The sequence below is a fragment of the Schistocerca piceifrons genome, chromosome 7 (genome assembly GCF_021461385.2).
Source record: "Schistocerca piceifrons isolate TAMUIC-IGC-003096 chromosome 7, iqSchPice1.1, whole genome shotgun sequence".
Lineage (NCBI taxonomy): Eukaryota > Metazoa > Arthropoda > Insecta > Orthoptera > Acrididae > Schistocerca > Schistocerca piceifrons.
This window is the reverse complement of record NC_060144.1, coordinates 303,069,329-303,087,830: the sequence shown is the minus strand read 5'-3', so window position 1 is coordinate 303,087,830 and position 18,502 is coordinate 303,069,329. Positions and strand designations below refer to the sequence as shown.

The following is an 18,502-nucleotide window of genomic DNA, read 5'->3' as shown; positions in this document are numbered from 1 at the left end:
GCACACTTGTAAAAAAAAAAGAAATATCAAGTAAGTCAAAGAATATACAAATGTAAAGATGTTACATTTGCACAGATAAATTTCTAAGATAATACAAATATGTTACGTTATTATTTGCACGTAGTCACGCCCCCGGTAGCTGAGCGGTCAGGGTGACAGACTATCAATCCTAAAGGCCCGAGTTCGATTCCCGGCTGGGCCGAAGATTTTCTCCGATCAGGGACTGGGTATTGTGTTGTCCTAATCATCATCATTTCATTCCCATCGACGTGCAATCTACCCGACGGGAGGCACTCGTCACACGCCATTATTATTATTATTTACACATACATCTCATTTGCAAAACAAATTTCTCCAGATGTCGAATGTGACAAAATGTTGTACAAAGGTTGTAAGTATTAAACTCTGGCTTCCTTGGGTAAATATGAAACTCTGAAATTGCTGTTAACAGTTGAAATGCACCCTCTCGATAGAGAAACTTCTTCAAAAGAACATTCCTCCTGCTAAACGACACCGAAAAATGTGATTGTTTTAAAAGTTCCGCTTCCGCATTTTGTCGCGTCAAGGAGGTACATTCCAAAGGCAGTGGGATTATCTATTATACATACGAAGAACTTTCATTTATTTTACGTGCCCAGGACAGGAAACTATTAGAATACTGGTAGAGTATTAATAACGTACAGAATTATTCGCAAAGTATCCAATTAAGAGTCAGTTCAGTTAAGTAAAGACAGAAAGTAACAACAACAATAATACAGGGACTTACAACATACAGACAGGAAGATGAAGAAAGGCGAACTAAAAAAAAAAAAAACAGTAAGATAACTCTCTTCATATTCTGTAGAGTGCGAAGTACTCAGCAGTTTTCATTGCTGTTTTGTTAGCTGCAGCAAGATCACCAATAGTGCAGGTATCCGATAGGTTACTGACAAATTTCATCACGACTGCTTAGGTTCCAAGAATAAAGGTCAGGAATGCCTCTTACAAGAATTTTTTTACTGATCTGAAAAGATGAAAAATATCAGTGACTGTTACTCCCAATGACATAAAGGAGTAAAGATAATGCCTCTGGCCACTGCATTTTGGTTGCTTGTCGTCACTATTCAATTTAATAAAGTCCTTACAATGAAAATTGTGGAAATTAATGTAATCGCACTTCGATATTGACGAAGATTCTTTCTCTATTAAGGGAATGATTAACGGAATTGCACAAATGGAGCTCGAATCGTTTGGTCTTTGAAGAATCCTGCTCGAATCCTTTGAAAACAGCCTCCGAGAGTCATAAAAAACTCACGTAATCCAGGAATGTTATTCACATAAGGTATTTCATCTGATACTATGAAATTTAACAGTTAGATGATTAATTTTTAACTTATCATTCCGTAATGAGACAACACACAAAACTTACAGGTTCGTTCTACTACCATCACATATAGAGAGATAAGTGAGTACGTAAATGACAAGAGAACCTAAATCATACGCTCGGCAATCAAAACAACCTAGTATATGGCTAGCGCTAGCCCCTCAGGCTCGTTTTCCGAGTAAAATGCAATGATATTTATACATATAGTCATTCAAGTTCTTTTGATTTTCTATACCGCGTATACAAATGCATTGTGTCACGTTTTTTTAGTTTCTGATTAAAAAGGTAATGCGATCCCCTGTTCCTGTTCAATTCACTTCGTTTGTTAACATTTTTTCAGAATTTTTCTCTTTGTAACACCATTTGTAGTTAATCTAGCAGATCAAATTTTTACCATTATTTTCTGTGTGATGTACGGTTAAGAAAAATATTGCAAAAAAGGTTTACAAGATGCGGCGGTCATTTTTTGCACCATAATAATTCTTCAGTTTGGCCACAATCCTTCATTAACGTTTACTAAATTTCTACATTAGGATTAGGTCTAGCAACAATTAATAAGGAATTGTGGTCAAGACGAAATTTTATTAGTGTCGAGCTAAGTTGTTGTGGATTTATCGTGGATAGACACACACTAACTGACGTCCACGATAGCCTAACTGTACTCCACACAGAATTTAATGGTAGAAAACTTGATCTGCTAGAAAATGGGCCGAGAGCAGCGTGGCAGTGGACCGCCATCGAGAGTCGAAGAAAAGATAAAAATTATGGGGAGTTTTAGGGGTTTCTCTGGTCATGCGTCAAGATGAGTGACTACAGACTGAAATAAGAGTTGAAATGCACTATCACTATCCTATACCACTCCTAAGGGAATCCGCTCCCAACGGAATGCTCCAATCTGTCATATCAAAACTTCTTTTCTGTTTTACATAGAAGGAACACATCAAAAGAAGTTGCTAAGACGGACAGACGGTATTTTTTTTTTTTTTGTTTCATGTTGAAAAATCACTATCGTGTGCCACGAGGCCGCTGGGACTGTACGTGCCTACAGGCAGCGCTACAGGGCTGGCGCGCATTTTTGGTTGGCGTAAAAACACAACATGCCACAATCCGACAGTAATTTGTCGAGTTGGTAGTTACCTCGGACACAATTATTCACAAGAGCAACTTGCTTGAATTTAGTTATTTAATAACCAGACACAGCAAGAAGGAAAGAATGAAGTTGGTGTTTTATATCACGTCCACAGCTAAGAGCTTTGCTCGCGTTTCTTAGTGCTGGAGGAAGCGACCATGGCCTGTCTCTGTGAAGGTGATGTTGAGGTAGCATTCATCGAGTTTTCTTCGTATTTGGCTGCACACAGAATATGTATTTGTGCAGGCTTGTAGAATTGATATTGAGACACTGGGTTTTCGGCGAATACAATAATTTTTATAGATAAGTCGATTGCAATGAGAACTGCTGAGTACTTTGCTCTCTACAGAATATGAAGAGAGTTATCTTACTGTTTGTTTTTTAGTTCAGCTTTCTTCATCTTCGACAGACAAGAGTGAAAAGAGAAAATTGTTACTGAGTGTTGCCTGTAATATTCGCAGGTAAAATTTTAGTACATGTAGAAAAGTCAGTCTGTATAATACTTACGCAATATTATAGCTGATATCCGATACCTCTGTGTATCGTTCACTGTCCGACAGTTTTACACAAAACTGCAAAGGAGGAAGCATTAACGCTGGCATATTGTGGCTGCAGACGCGGATTTAATGATATCTGGAAACTGTAGAGACATAATTGATACTGATGGATGACTGCAGCGACTGAGGTTGTAGTGATAAACACTACTTTCTCTGTAAACTCCTAGCTCCGACAGATAAATCGCTAACAACTAAGACACAATTTAACCTTTTAGTCTCCCAGTGTGTCAAAATGCATCTCAAATTCAAAGATATAGTAGCAACACCAATTGAGAGATTCATACCTCATAAATTGTTAAGAGATGGAACTCATCCCCCATGGTACACAAAACAGGTCCGAACGCTGTTGCAGAGGCAACGGAAAAAGCATGCTAAGTTCAGAAGAACGCGAAATCCCGAAGATTGGCTAAAATTTACATCATCATCATCATTTAAGACTGATTATGCCATTCAGCGTTCAGTCTGGAGCATAGCCCCCCTTACAAAATTCCTCCATGATCCTCTATTCAGTGCTAACATTGGTGCCTCTTCTGATGTTAAACTTATTACTTCAAAATCATTCTTAACCGAATCCAGGTACCTTCTCCTTGGTCTGCCCCGACTCCTCCTACCCTCTACTGCTGAACCCATGAGTCTCTTGGGTAACCTTGCTTCTCCCATGCGTGTAACATGACCCCACTATCTAAGCCTGTTCGCCCTGACTGCTACATCTATAGAGTTCATTCCCAGTTTTTCTTTGATTTCCTCATTGTGGACACCCTCCTGCCATTGTTCCCATCTACTAGTACCTGCAATCATCCTAGCTACTTTCATATCCGTAACCTCAACCTTATTGATAAGGTAACCTGAATCCACCCAGCTTTCGCTCCCATACAACAAAGTTGGTCGAAAGATTAAACGGTGCACAGATAACTTAGTCTTGGTACTGACTTCCTTCTTGCAGAAGAGAGTAGATCGTAGCTGAGCGCTCACTGCATTAGCCTTGCTACACCTCGCTTCCAGTTCTTTCACTATGTTGCCATCCTGTGAGAATATGCATCCTAAGTACTTGAAACCGTCCACCTGTTCTAACTTTGTTCCACCTATTTGGCACTCAATCCGTTTATATTTCTTTCCCACTGACATTACTTTCGTTTTGGAGATGCTAATCTTCATACCATAGTCCTTACATTTCTGATCTAGCTCTGAAATATTACTCTGCAAACTTTCAATCGAATCTGCCATCACAACTAAGTCATCCGCATATGCAAGACTGCTTATTTTGTGTTCACATATCTTAATCTCACCCAGCCAGTCTATTGTTTTCAACATATGATCCATAAATAATATGAACAACAGTGGAGACAGGTTGCAGCCTTGTCTTACCCCTGAAACTACTCTGAACCATGAACTCAGTTTACCGTCAACTCTAACTGCTGCCTGACTATCCATGTAAAGACCTTTAATTGCTTGCAAAAGTTTGCCTCCTATTCCATAATCTCGTAGAACAGACAATAACTTCCTCCTAGGAACCCGGTCATATGCCTTTTCTAGATCTATAAAGCATAGATACAATTCCCTGTTCCACTCATAACACTTCTCCATTATTTGTCGTAAGCTAAAGATCTGGTCCTGACAACCTCTAAGAGGCCTAAACCCACACTGATTTTCATCCAATTGCTCCTCAACTAATACTCGCACTTTCCTTTCAAAAATACCTGAGAAGATTTTACCCACAACGCTGATTAAAGAGATACCTCTGTAGTTGTTACAATCTTTTCTGTTTCCATGTTTAAAGATTGGTGTGATTACTGCTTTTGTCCAGTCTGATGGAACCTGTCCCGACTCCCAGGCCATTTCAATTATCCTGTGTAGCCATTTAAGACCTGACATTCCACTGTACTTGATGAGTTCCGACTTAATTTCATCCACCCCAGCTGCTTTATTGCACTGCAATCTATTGACCATTTTCTCCACTTCCTCAAACGTGATCCTATTTCCATCATCATTCCTATCCCATTCTACCCCGAAATCTGAAACATTACTGATCGTATTTTCACCTACATTGAGCAACTCTTCAAAATATTCCCTCCATCTGCCCAAGGCATCCACAGGATTCACCAGTAGTTTTCCTGACCTGTCCAAAATACTTGTCATTTCCTTCTTACCTCCCTTTCGAAGACTGCTAATTACACTCCAGAATGGTTTTCCAGCAGCTTGACCCAATGTCTCCAACCTGTTTCCAAAGTCTTCCCAAGATTTCTTCTTGGATGCTGCAATTATCTGTTTGGCTGTGTTTCTTTCTTCAACATAACTTTCTCTGTCTACCTGAGTTCTAGTATGTAGCCATTTTTTATACGCCTTCTTTTTCCTTTTACAGGCTGCCTTGACTGTGTCATTCCACCAAGCTGTTTGCTTCCTCCTACTTTTACACACTACTGTTCCAAGACATTCTTTAGCCACTTCTAGTACTGTGTCCCTGTACCTTGTCCATTCCTTTTCCAATGACTGTAATTGACTACATTCAACTAACTGGTACCTTTCTGAGATCGCTGTTATGTACTTGTGCCTGATTTCCTTATCCTGAAGTTTCTCCACTCTTATCCTCCTACATATGGACCTGACCTCCTGCACTTTCGGCCTCGCAATCCCAATTTCACTGCAGATTAAATAATGATCAGTGTCATCAAAGAATCCCCTGAATACACGTGTGTCCCTCACAGCCTTCCTGAATTCCTGATCTGTTATTATATAGTCAATGACAGATCTGGTTCCCCTGCTTTCCCAAGTATACCGGTGAATGTTCTTATGTTTAAAAAAGGAGTTTGTGATTACTAAGCCCATACTGGCACAGAAATCCAAGAGTTGCTGCCCGTTCCTGTTGACCTCCATATCCTCTCCAAATTTACCCATAACCTTTTCATACCCTTCTGTTCGATTTCCAATCCTGGCGTTAAAATCACCCATGAGCAGAACACTGTCCTTGTCCTTTACTCTAACAACTACATCACTGAGTGCCTCATAAAAACTATCCATCTTATCTTGATCAGTCCCTTCACAATGCGAATATACTGACACAATTCTAATTTTCTTGCTAGACACTGTCAAATCTATCCACATCAGTCGTTCGTTTACATACCTTATTGCAACTACGCTGGGTTCCATTTCTTTCCTGATGTAAAGCCTTACACCACATTGTGCTATTCCTGCTTTGACTCCTGACAAGTAGATCTTGTATTCTCCCACTTCTTCTTCTTTCTCACCCCTTACCCGAATGTCACTAACAGCTAAAACGTCCAGCCCCATCTTACTTGCAGCCTCTGCCAGCTCTACCTTCTTCCAAGAGTAGCCCCCATTGATATTAATAGCTCCCCATCTCATTACCATTTGTTTGCCAAGTCGTATCTTAGGAGTCCCTGGTTTGTCAGTTAGAGGTGGGACTCCGTCACCTCCAAAGGTCCGAGGCATTTTGCTCTGATTGTTGCCAGCATCATATTTAAAGTACCAGGGAAGCAGGTTGCTAGCCTTACTTGCCCCGAGTCCCATTGGGTTTTACCCCTAACGGCTGAGGGACTAACCGGTGGATTTGATAGTCTTTGCCGTATGAGCACAAAGGTGACCACGACCCAGAATATGTCCGAGATGTCCAGCCTTATTCCAAAGTAACTGGTATCCCGACTGTCGGGACCACTTACTTGACCACTCGTACGTTGCCCGTGGTTCATGAACTAGGACATGACTACAGGAACCCACACCATGAACCACAGACGCGCGAAATTTTGCACGGACTTCAATGCCATGTGCCTTTAATAGGTTCCACAACGAAACATTTTCTCGAAATTTGCTAGAAAATCCGAAGAAATTCTGGTCGTATGTAAAGTACACAAGCGGCAAGACGCAGTCAATACCTTCGCTGCGCAGTGCCGATGGTACTGTTGCCGACGACTGTGCCGCTAAAGCGGAGTTATTGAACGCAGTTTTCCGAAATTCCTTCACCAGGGAAGACGAATGGAATATTCCAGAATTTGAAACACGGACAGCTGCTAACATGAGTTTCTTAGAAGTAGATACCTTAGGGGTTGCGAAGCAACTCAAATCGCTTGATACGGGCAAGTCTTCAGGTCCAGATTGTATACCGATTAGGTTCCTTTCAGATTACGCTGATACAATAGATCCCTACTTAGCAATCATATACAACCGCTCGCTCACCGATAGATCTGTACCTACAGATTGGAAAATTGCGCAGGCCGCACCAGTGTTTAAGAAGGGTAGTAGGAGTAATCCATCGAACTACAGACCTATTTCATTGACGTCGGTTTGCAGTATATACTGTATTCAAACATTATGAATCACTTCGAAGGGAACGATTTGTTGATACGTAATCAGCATGGTTTCGGAAAACATCGTTCTTGTCCAACGCAGCTAGCTCTTTATTCGCACGAAGTAATGGCCGCTATCGACAGGGGATCCCAAGTTGATTCCGTATTTCTAGATTTCCGGAAAGCTTTTGACACCGTTCCTCACAAGCGACTTCTAATCAAGCTGCGGGCCTATGGGGTATCGTCTCAGTTGTGCGACTGGATTCGTGATTTCCTCTCAGGAAGGTCGCAGTTCGTAGTAATAGACGGCAAATCATCGAGTAAAATTGAAGTGATATCAGATGTTCCCCAGGGAAGCGTCCTGGAACCTCTGCTGTTCCTGATCTATATAAATAACCTGGGTGACAATCTGAGCAGTTCTCTTAGGTTGTTCGCAGATGTTGCTGTAATTTACCGTCTAGTAAGGTCATCCGAAGACCAGTATCAGTTGCAAAGCGATTTAGAAAAGATTGCTGTATGGTGTGGCAGGTGGCAGTTGACGCTAAATAACGAAAAGTGTGAGGTGATCCACATGAGTTCCAAAAGAAATCCGTTGGAATTCGATTACTCGATAAATAGTACAATTCCCAAGGCTGTCAATTCAACTAAGTACCTGGGTGTTAAAATTACGAACAACTTCAGTTGGAAAGACCACATAGATAATATTGTGGGGAAGGCGAGCCAAAGGTTGCGTTTCATTGGCAGGACACTTAGAAGATGCAACAAGTCCACTAAAGAGACAGCTGACACTACACTCGTTCGTACTCTGTTAGAATATTGCTGCGCGGTGTGGGATCCTTACCAGGTGGGATTGACGGAGGACATCGAAAGGGTGCAAAAAAGGGCAGCTCGTTTTGTATTATCACGTAATAGGGGAGAGAGTGTGGCAGATATGATACGCGAGTTGGGTTGTAAGACATTAAAGCAAAGACGTTTTTCGTCGCGGCGAGATCTATTTACGAAATTTCATTCACCAACTTTCTCTTCCGAATGCGAAAATATTTTGTTGAGCCCCACCTATATAGGTAGGAATGATCATCAAAATAAAATAAATCAGAGCTCGAACAGAAAGGTTTAGGTGCTCGTTTTTCCCGCGCGCTGTTCGGGAGTGGAATGGTAGAGAGATAGTATGATTGTGGTTCGATGAACCCTCTGCCAAGCACTTAAATTGAATTGCAGAGTAATCATGTAGATGTAGATGTAACGACACATAGTTCTTGTGACAACAGAAGGAAACTTATTAAAGAAGGGATATGCTAATATGCAACCGAAGAGCACGAGTGACACGGTGATGAAGAGAGTACGGTTTGCACTGTGAGGGTCACACCACGGGCGAGCGTGAACACAGCCATTTAATTTCCTGCAACAATACCTCGAACTATGCCGGTGGAATCACGGGACAATTACGACGCTGTTGCTTCTCTTACTTGTGTAAATCCATCTTTAGTCAGTGACCGTAGGGTTGTATTTGTTGTTACTTACTGCTGCTTCATATCAGTATAGGTGCTTGGTTTCAGAGGAGATGTTGTCGAAAGACGAAGCAGTCAAGTGATGAAGCAACTTCCACATCAGATTCCGGAAGTAGTCATGCCATTTCAGGGATGTTATTGTCGTGTAACCACTCCACCACAGGCCTTTCATTATAAACAGGTGCTCGATCGTGTTGAAAGATGCAATCACCATCCCCAGATTGTTCTTCAACAGCGGGAAGCAAGAAGGTGCTTAAGACATCAATGTAGGCCTTTGCTGTGATAGTGCCACGCAAAACGACAAGGGGTGCTAGTTCCCCCCATGAAAAATACGACCACACCATAACACCACCGCCTCCGAATTTTTATTGTTGGCACACACACGCTGGCAGATGACGTTGACCTGTTGTTCGCCAGACCCACACCCGGCCACCGGATCGCCACTCCACGCAAAGTTTTTCCACTGTTCAGTCCTCCAATGTTTAAGGCGTGATGTGTAGCTTATGAGCAGCCGCTCGACCATGAAATCCAAGTTTTCTCACCTCCCGCCAAACTGTCATAGCATTTACAGTGGGTCTTGTTGCAGTTTGGAATTCCTGTGTGATGGGCTGGGTAGATGTCTCCGTATTACATATTACGACCATCTTCAACTGTCATCGGTCTCTGTCAATCAATAGACGAGGTCGGCCTGTACGCTTTTGTGGTGCACGTGTCCCTTCACGTTTCCACTTCACTGCCACATCGGAAACAATGGACCTAGGGATGAAACTTCCTGGCAGATTAAAACTGTGTCCCGGACCGAGACTCGAACTCGGGACCTTTGCCTTTCGCGGGCAAGTGCTCTACCAACTGCTTGGGTAGCTCAGTTGGTAGAGCACTTGCCCGTGGAAGGCAAAGGTCCCGAGTTCGAGCCTCGGTCCGGCACACAGTTTTAATCTGCCAGGAAGTTTCATATCAGCGCACACTCCGCTGCAGAGTGAAAATCTCGTTCTGGACCTAGGGATGTTTAGGAGTGTGGAAATCTCGCGTACAGACGTATGACTCAAGTGACACCTAATCACCTGACCACGTTCGAAGTCTGTGAGTTCCGCGGACCGTCTTTCCTGTGACCAACGGTCGCAGTATAGAGGTATGTGTTCTAGAGTTCCTCCCTCTCCACAGACATGATCAGCCTCTACAGCGATATTTACAGGCATCAGTGCGGGAAACCACGTGTGGCCGTATTCTGCGATATGGAAATGGACTGGGAGCAGCAAAAAACAAAAAGTAGGAGGTCATTAACGAGGATAAGAACGTTGGTCTCACTCCAGAAGAGGTAAAACGTGTGTAAAAGTGTCATTCCAAGGTCGGATGAAGCGAGTCTTGCTGAAGTGCGGAAACATTCAAATTAAAAAGAACAGAGACTAAGGCAACTAGTAACAGTTGCCCTGCTAATGGAAAAACCAGTATGGGATCAGTAATTGTAGTACACAAACAGTAAAATACACTCCAAGACAAAAAATAAAATAAAAGAAGCAACACGAAGGAACTACGAATGGAACGGAAATCGGTAAATGTGAAGTGATTACAATTTCAGAAAAACTGTACAATTTATTTAAGAGAAAAACCTTCACAAAATGAACAGGTCAATATGCTTTTGTCTACCTCTGGCCCTTACGCAAATAGTTATTCGGCTTGGCGTGGATTTACAGAGCTGTTGGATGTCCTTATGGATTTCTTGCCAAATTCTGTCCAGCTGAAGCGTCAGATCGTCAAAGTACCTAGCTGGCTTAGAGCACTGCACATAATGGTCCAAACTTTCTCAGCTTGTCAGAGATCTGGCGAGCTTACTCATCAAGGCAGGGTTTGCCAAGCACGAAGACAAGTAGTAGAAACTTCGCCGTGTGCGTAAGGGCATTACCTAGCATGGTTTGCCATGAAGGTAACAAAACGGGGCGTTGAATACCGTAGATGTACCGCACTGCTGTAAGAGTCCCGCGGATGAGAACCAAAAAGGTTCTGCTGTGCGTTGGTTGACAGTGGCAGTCAGGCTAGTAGCCACTGCTCCCTGGGGCGTCTCCAGACATGTCGTCGTGGGTATTGGGCCTCAGTTGGAAGCAGGACTCATCACTGAAGACAATTCTACGCCAATCAATGAGACTCGATGCCCCTGTGACAGGCGAGGACGTGTTTGGAGACTCTCTGGACAGGGATGCCTTACTAACCTGACTGTCACCCACCATACGGTCTGTTCACCAGGAGTGATGATCGGAGGTGCCATTTCTTCTCATAGAGGGAATCCTTGGTCATCCACGGCACACTTACTGCACACCGATGCGTCGACGATTTTCTACGCCCCATTTTGTTGCCCATCATGGCAAGCCATCCTGTGCTTACATTTCAGCGATATAATGCCCATCCACATGCAGCTAGAGTTTCTATGGCTTGCCTTCCTGTTTGCCATCTCCTACCTAGGCTAGCAACGTCGCCAGATCTCTCCCCAATTGACAACGTTTGGAGCGTGAAGGGCAGGGCCCTCCAGTCAGCTCGGGATTTTAACGCCATTTGGACGTAATTAGGCACAACAACTCTATCAATCAATTCCAAGCCGAATAACTGCTTGTATAAGTGCCAGAAGTTAACCAACACGTTATTGACTTGCTGAATTTGTGAAGGTCTTTCCCTTCAATAAATCATCCAATCGTGCTGAAATTGTAATCATTTGTTTTTTTCTACTTGTACGTCGTATCTGCCGATTTCCGCCAAATTTGAATAATTCCTTTGTTATGCGTGGTTTTTTGTGTTAGACTGTAAGTGGGCGAATAATTACAAACAACGGTTGAATTAGAACTGCAGAGGTTAATAATTATTGCACAATAAAATGATATGGATCGCGTTAAACGCCACAAAAGTGAGACGCAATCAAAAACAAAATTGTTGGAAATAATGGGCAATTTCCACGAGATGCTGGCAGTTCAGAAAACGATTAACCGCCGCTCCCACGAATGTGACGAGTGGCGGCTTCTCACGGATGTTCCGCGCATTTTTATCAGCTGTTTTCTGCAAACAAAGCCAGGTGCGCGGCTATCGGCGTATCTGGCCGCGGACATCGGTCCAGGCACGCTCCACCATCAATGCCGGCTCTTTCTAGCTGTCTTGTTCGCCGTCGTCGGCCAAGTTTTCTTTTTTGCTCCTCTGATGTAACAGCCGAAGGGAGCGGGAGCCCATTTCGGAGACGTGGCGACCGTTAGGTGTGGTAAAACGCGATAACCGGTCTTCTTAAACACACCACAGCCTTAAGGTGTCGAACAACGCTGGTACAGCGATAAAAGCTGGTGCCCATTGGAGCCACAGTAAGCGGCGATACGTGGAACGAAGCTTTAGCTCTCAACCGAAGAATCTCTGCACGCAGCTGCTGTTATTATTCCGAAAGCAGGAGAAATATAAACAAAATTGTAGATGTAAAAACGCTTTCTACAGTTCGTATCAGCCGAAAGGAAGGGCTACTAAAAGGTAAATAAATGTGTATTCTTTGCTATCCCATTGATAATGTGTCGGAAGAGACGTATTCAGCGCTATAGAGAAGAAAGAAGGAGGTCAGCGGCCCCTCAACGCTGCAGTTGTTAGAAACAGGGCATTACCTTCGTTGTGGCCTTCATCAAGAAATAACTCCAGCGTTCACCATTTTCTTGGTTTTCCCAAAACGTTGAAACAACACAACCTGCACGTTCCACAACAAGAATCCTTATTTACTCCAAGGAAACTGAACGTACTACGTCGTACAAAGATTGCGGTAACTGTGGTGCGACACCTCCCTTTTCCGATCCCAGATGTGACGAGTTGGATAGGTCTGGTAATCTCTCACTTGTTCTGTAAGTGCGAGAGTGAAAATATGATAAATTTTGGCTCAGCAGACTTATAATTGACTTGCACTTTTCTATCAGAACAATATCTACGAGTCTGGTCTCACGGATTCCGACGTCAGAATATTCATTATTGACCACAATGGTAGCCTCAATACGCACCACTTTTTCAACAACAAAAGGAAGATTTTCAGGGGTCGACAAAAATATGGAAGCAACCTGAGAAATGCGCGTTTGAACGCAAATGCAGATGACAGCCAAGTCTGCGAGTTGTGCTGTTGTATTTGACCACGAACGTCATCTGTGCAATGTCATTAACACGTTTCAAGCGTTAATCGTGGTCAGAAGAGTATTTTGTGAAGTTGTGAGTTCACTGAATTCGAACGTGGGCAAATTGTTGCTGTTCGTGTGGTGGGTAGCCAAAGTCTTTGGTGTTTAAAGAAGCATCGTATCGAAGATCTATAACGCATACGGGGAATGCAGAAAAAACATCATCTTTTAATTCCGGAATGTGTGTGTTGCATGATCGTGACAGTCACTGAAGAGGATTGTGGCTAAAACATAAGGGGACGGTACCTGGAATTTGCAGTACTGAATGTCGCACTCGCGAACCCTGTCAGTACCAAAATAACACCAAGGGAGCTCCATTACACATATAAATTAATTACTCAGAAGTATGCCGTTTGCATGACATTGAGAGTCAATGAAGCAAAACAAGAAATAACAACATAATCAAAGACAAAGTATAAACACAATGCGACACGGAACGATGGAACTCCCGTACTTTCTGCACCACTATAGCGCGGAACGTGTATGGTGGGAGTCACTAAACGATCTCCCCCCCCCCCCCCCATCCCAGTGTCAGCGACATTTCTCGTGAAATTTGGTATGTCGTCCACATCGCGTCATCACACCTTTCTTGAAACCCTGGAGCTTCTACTTCGGCTCAGTGTGTTCTTTCAGCCGCTGGGTGGTAGCCCCTTCTGATGCTTCCTACGTGACGGCATCCGATGTTCGTCGTGGTTCCTCTGTATCTAGCCTTGCAGGGGGATCTTTCGTTGCTGCCTCCCCTTCTTCATGTTTCTCGATTCTGTTGGCTGTGAATCTTGATACGGTCAAGCGGAATTGCGCTAGGTACACCGTGAACGTCGATCTTGAAACTGTTGTCGCCTCGTGTAATTACTACTGAGCGAAGTTGCGCAGTGGTTACCACACTTGACTCGCTTTCGGCAAAATGATGGTATAAACCCGCGTCCGGCCATCCTGATTTGGTCTTCCGAGATTTCCCTAAATTGCTTCAGGAAAATTTCGGGATGGTTCCTTTGAAAGGGCACTGCCAACTTCCTTCCACATCCCTCCCTAATCCGATGGGACCGATGGCCTCGCTGTTTTGTCCTCTCCCTCAAATCAACCAACCAACAACCAATCGTCTAATTACTGTATATGGACCTTCATAAGGGGGTTCTAGTGGTCTGCGTACCGCGTCATTGTATAACAGCAAGTGTCAACAGGTGGCTGTATCTGTAAAGACAAATGGGAGGGGCAGGTTTGTTCCCGAGGCTCAGCTGGACGAAACTAACGTATGTCGGATCGCAACTTGGTAGCGAAGTCTGACGCAGCGACGGTTTCACTTTCCATATCGTGAATGAACACGTCGGGCAGACTTAACGACTGGCCTCACATCAACTCTGCCACTGTGGTTTGGAGGTCAGGCTTGAAGGCTGTTCGTAGTCCCCGTACAACAATCCGTAGTGTTTGTGTCCACTTGTCCGTTGCATGACATCGAAGGGCTGATTTCAATTGTCAGTGCAGGAGTTCCACCACACCTTTCGCTGCGAGTGGTAATGGCGGTCCTTATTCGTTTGACACTTAACAGGGGCCTTAAGGAGGTACGCCTCAAATTGAGGTCATTGATATTCGCTATTCTCAACAGTAAGCCACAAGGAGCAATCCATCCTCTGAAACCTGTTTTCACCACAGTCTCCGCAGTCATGCCTGGCATAGGTAATGCTTCTGGCCATCTCGAGTATCTGCTCAGGATCGTAAGGCCGTAACGACAGCCTTCGGGTGTTGATAGTGGGCCTACAGTGTCAATGAAGACATGATGGTTAGGCGGTATGAATATACATAGTGGTGCCTTGACACGTCGGGTTATTTTGTTCTTTTGGTAGGCCATACATTACCAGACATACAATTTACAGTCGACATTCATGCTGCGCCAGATGAAACATAATTTAACCTGATTCGTGGTTCCTCCGGGATGTTATGCTAGATTGTGTACTACAGCGATTGCCGGAGCTCGAAATTGCTGCGGAGCCAATGGCCGAGTTTGTAGGTTGGTGACATCATGGTACAACACTGCATCCGTGCCCAATATTGTCGCTCTTCGCAAATGGAAACCTCATTGTTGCACGAGCAATGTATGCAACTCCTCATCGTATTGTTGCGCCCGTGGCATAGCATCAAAATCGACAGCTGCAGCATGACTTCAACGTGCTCCATCACGTCCATTGCCTCAATTCGAGAGAGAGCGTCAGCGGGTACATGAAATTTGCATTGGACGTCAATGTGCTTCACTTCATTGGCGATGCCTTGTTTGTATTGTATGGAACTGGAGACCTACAAACGACGGAGAGGCTTCATCCCCGCCATAGACCTCAGTGGTTCACAACCTCACAACAGGCTACAGCAGTCCACTCACCCCACCGCCGCCTCACACCGAACCCAGGGTTGTTGTGCGGTTCGGCCCCAGTGAACCCCCCCGGGAACGTCTCACACCAGACGAGTGACCCCAAATGTTTGCGTAGGAGAGTAATTATGGTGTAGACGTACATCGAAACGGTGTTCGCGCAGCAATCGGCGACACAGTGTAACTGTAACATAAGGGGAACCAGCCTGCATTCGCCGAGGTAAATGGAAAACCACCTTAAAAACTATACACAGACTGGCCGGCACACCGGACCTCGACACTAATCTGCCATGCGGATTCGTGCCGGGGCCCGGCACTCGTTCCAGACTGCACGGCTAACGGGGCGCGCCGACGATGCCTTACTTGGCTTCACTTTAAAGGTTTGTGGATCGTAAAGGTACTGAAATGGAAGCCTTCCAAGGAATGCTAGAATTCTTTTGCTGCAGCGTAGGCGGCGTAGAGCTCACGAACGTACGTCGCCCACTTCTGTTGTGAGGGCGACAGCTTTTGGCTAAAGAAAGTAAGCGGTTGCCAACACCGGCCTATCCTCTACTGCAACACTGCTCGAGCTGCGTTAGCAGAAGCATCGACCATTAATGCTAACGGCACGTTTGCTACAGGGTGTGCTAGTGGAGATGCATGCGCTATTGCCGTTTTGATAGCATTGGAAGAGGAGTGCTGCCTCGCGTTTCCATTGCAGGTTATCGTTTGCCCTGTGTGCACCCTTCAAGAATTCATCCAATGGTGCTATTATCGACGCATGATGCAACACAAACCGCTGGCAGAAACTTATTACACCAAGATAACGCTGCAGCTGCCGAATTCTAACTGGCCGTCGGTATCGACGTATGGCATCCACCTTGTCTTGCGGTGGTCGGTGCTACGTGCATCCACTGTGTAGCCAGGAAAATAGACGTCCTTGGTGCCAAAAATACATTTTGTTGGGTTCACTATAGTCCTTATGCTCTCAAACGTTCCAACAGCTTCGCCAATTGCTGCGTATGTTTCTCTTCAGACGCAGACATAAAGAGCACATCGTCTATATACACAAAGCAATATTCTATATCAATCGCTATTTCGTCATGATTCGATTAAAAGTCTGCGCTGCTTTACAGATCCCGAATGACATTTGTGTCAACTGGACAAACCAAACGGCATTGTGACAGTTTTCTTGGGAACGCCTTCAGGAGGAACCGGAATCTGATATGGTGTTAGGAAGAACTCCGCTAACAGGTGGTGAAACTGTTGTCCATTAAAACACAAACGGTTTCGCAGGCTAAAGCCGCATCAATCGGGTGCAACCTACATGGTTCAAAAATGGTTCAAATCAGTCCTCTAGAACTTAGAACTACTTAAACCTAACTAACCTAAGGACATCACACACATCCATGCCCGAGGCAGGATTCGAACCTGCGACCGTAGCGATCGCGCGGTTCCAGACTGTAGCGCCTAGAACCGCTCGGCCGCTCCGGAGGGCAACCTACATGGTAAAAAGCTAGGTAGTGTCAACACATTTTGTGGATGTTAAAATTAATAAAGGGATGTCTAAAATATACTCATAACGTTAAAAGATCATAGGCATACCCATCAGCCCGCTTCAAATATTACTATTTCGTGAATATCGTCAATACTAAGACGAGCGAAAGGTAAAGAAGATGTGCTCCATTCTTTAAAATTTACTTGGATATAAAAAGAAAGACAATAATTTATAGTGAGCGGACGCTGAATGTTTTTAAGAAGGTGTCGGATTGGCGATAAAAATCGTCACTGCTAAAATGGTTAGTCGCAGCGTTATGCAGATTACTATGTGGAAAGTATCGGGTGGCCGTGTCTTACCGGCGTGACGGCGAGGCAACTTGGTGCAGGGCAAGGTAGAAGCGGCCGCACGAGCGACAAAGAGAGACCAGCTGCCTGAAGGGACGGAAGCTATCCATGTGGGCAGTGAGGCGTCATATACTCATAAGTAGGAGCGCTGGGTCGCTATCTTTACAAGCGAGAATTATACAGCGTTTTATTAACTGCTAATACCTAATCATTCTAACCATCAGACTTAGCCAGGCTGCCATGGTGCTTTAATTTTGAACTGGTTATTCATGGTGAACTGTGGGTTTTCGTTTTTATATCTAAAAATTTCTACTACCTCTAATATTGCTTTGCCCTGCATCTTGTTGTCCCGTCGTCACATCGGTAAGACACAGCACCCCCTGATACTTCCCACGCAATAATTTGCGTAGTGCCGCGAACAGTCATGTCCGCAGTAAAAATCTTTTATCGCCAATCCGCCACCTTTTTGAAGGCTTTTAGCATCCGCTCGCTATTAAATATTTTTCTTTTTTTCGTTTGGACACAGAAATATTCTGAAGAATGGAGCACATCTTCTTTACCTTTCGCTCGTCGTTGCATTAACGATATTCATTGAATAGTAAATTTTTGACAAGGAGCCATGAGTTTGTCTATGATCTTTTAACGTTATGAGTATGTTTTAGACATTCCTTTATTAATTTTAATACAAAAAGATGATGACATTGTACTTTGCTCTTTACTATGTAGGGGAAGGCGGGGCAAGGCGGGGAGGTGGGATAAGACGTGGAAGGGCTATAACGACAGTTAGAGTGCTGCCATCTGTGGATAGCTACGTCAACATCATCAATAAACAGGTCCCAGTGTGTTGACATTTCTGAACCTTAGTTTCGCGGTGGTTTCTATGAGCTTTGCAAGGTACGTACAATTGTTATACTGATTTGCAATGTTTTATACCTTTCGAGGTCCTAAAACAAGTGTTTCGTGAACATTTGTCCAGACTGTATAAATAGCACTGAATAGTACGTCTTATTAACAGTAAACTGCTGTGTCAGTAGTCAATGTTTACTAAATAGTGTTCATGTAGGCGTAACATAACCTGACAGCATGGTAGGGGGCAAGACGGGGTGGGGAAAGATGGGGAGCTTCCCCGTCCTGCCCCTACTATTTGTCCAACCATTACGTTCTTATCGTCTCATGTGTTTACCTCTCTGCAGGTTTTGAACACGTACATTATACGTTGAATACAATTGTAAATAAAATGGTATTCGTTATTCCAACGTTTCCTGTTTAATTACAAAGTACGTCTTAGGCTA

The 18,502-nt window shown here is 44.0% G+C and overlaps 1 non-coding gene across 1 annotated transcript; it reads left to right on the top strand.

Moving 5' to 3' along the window:
* Positions 1-9,705: 9,705 nt before the first annotated feature.
* Positions 9,706-9,780, top strand: Trnap-ugg. Its single transcript has one exon. It is a non-coding gene; the product is annotated as a tRNA-Pro (tRNA).
* The last annotated feature ends 8,722 nt before the right edge of the window (positions 9,781-18,502 follow it).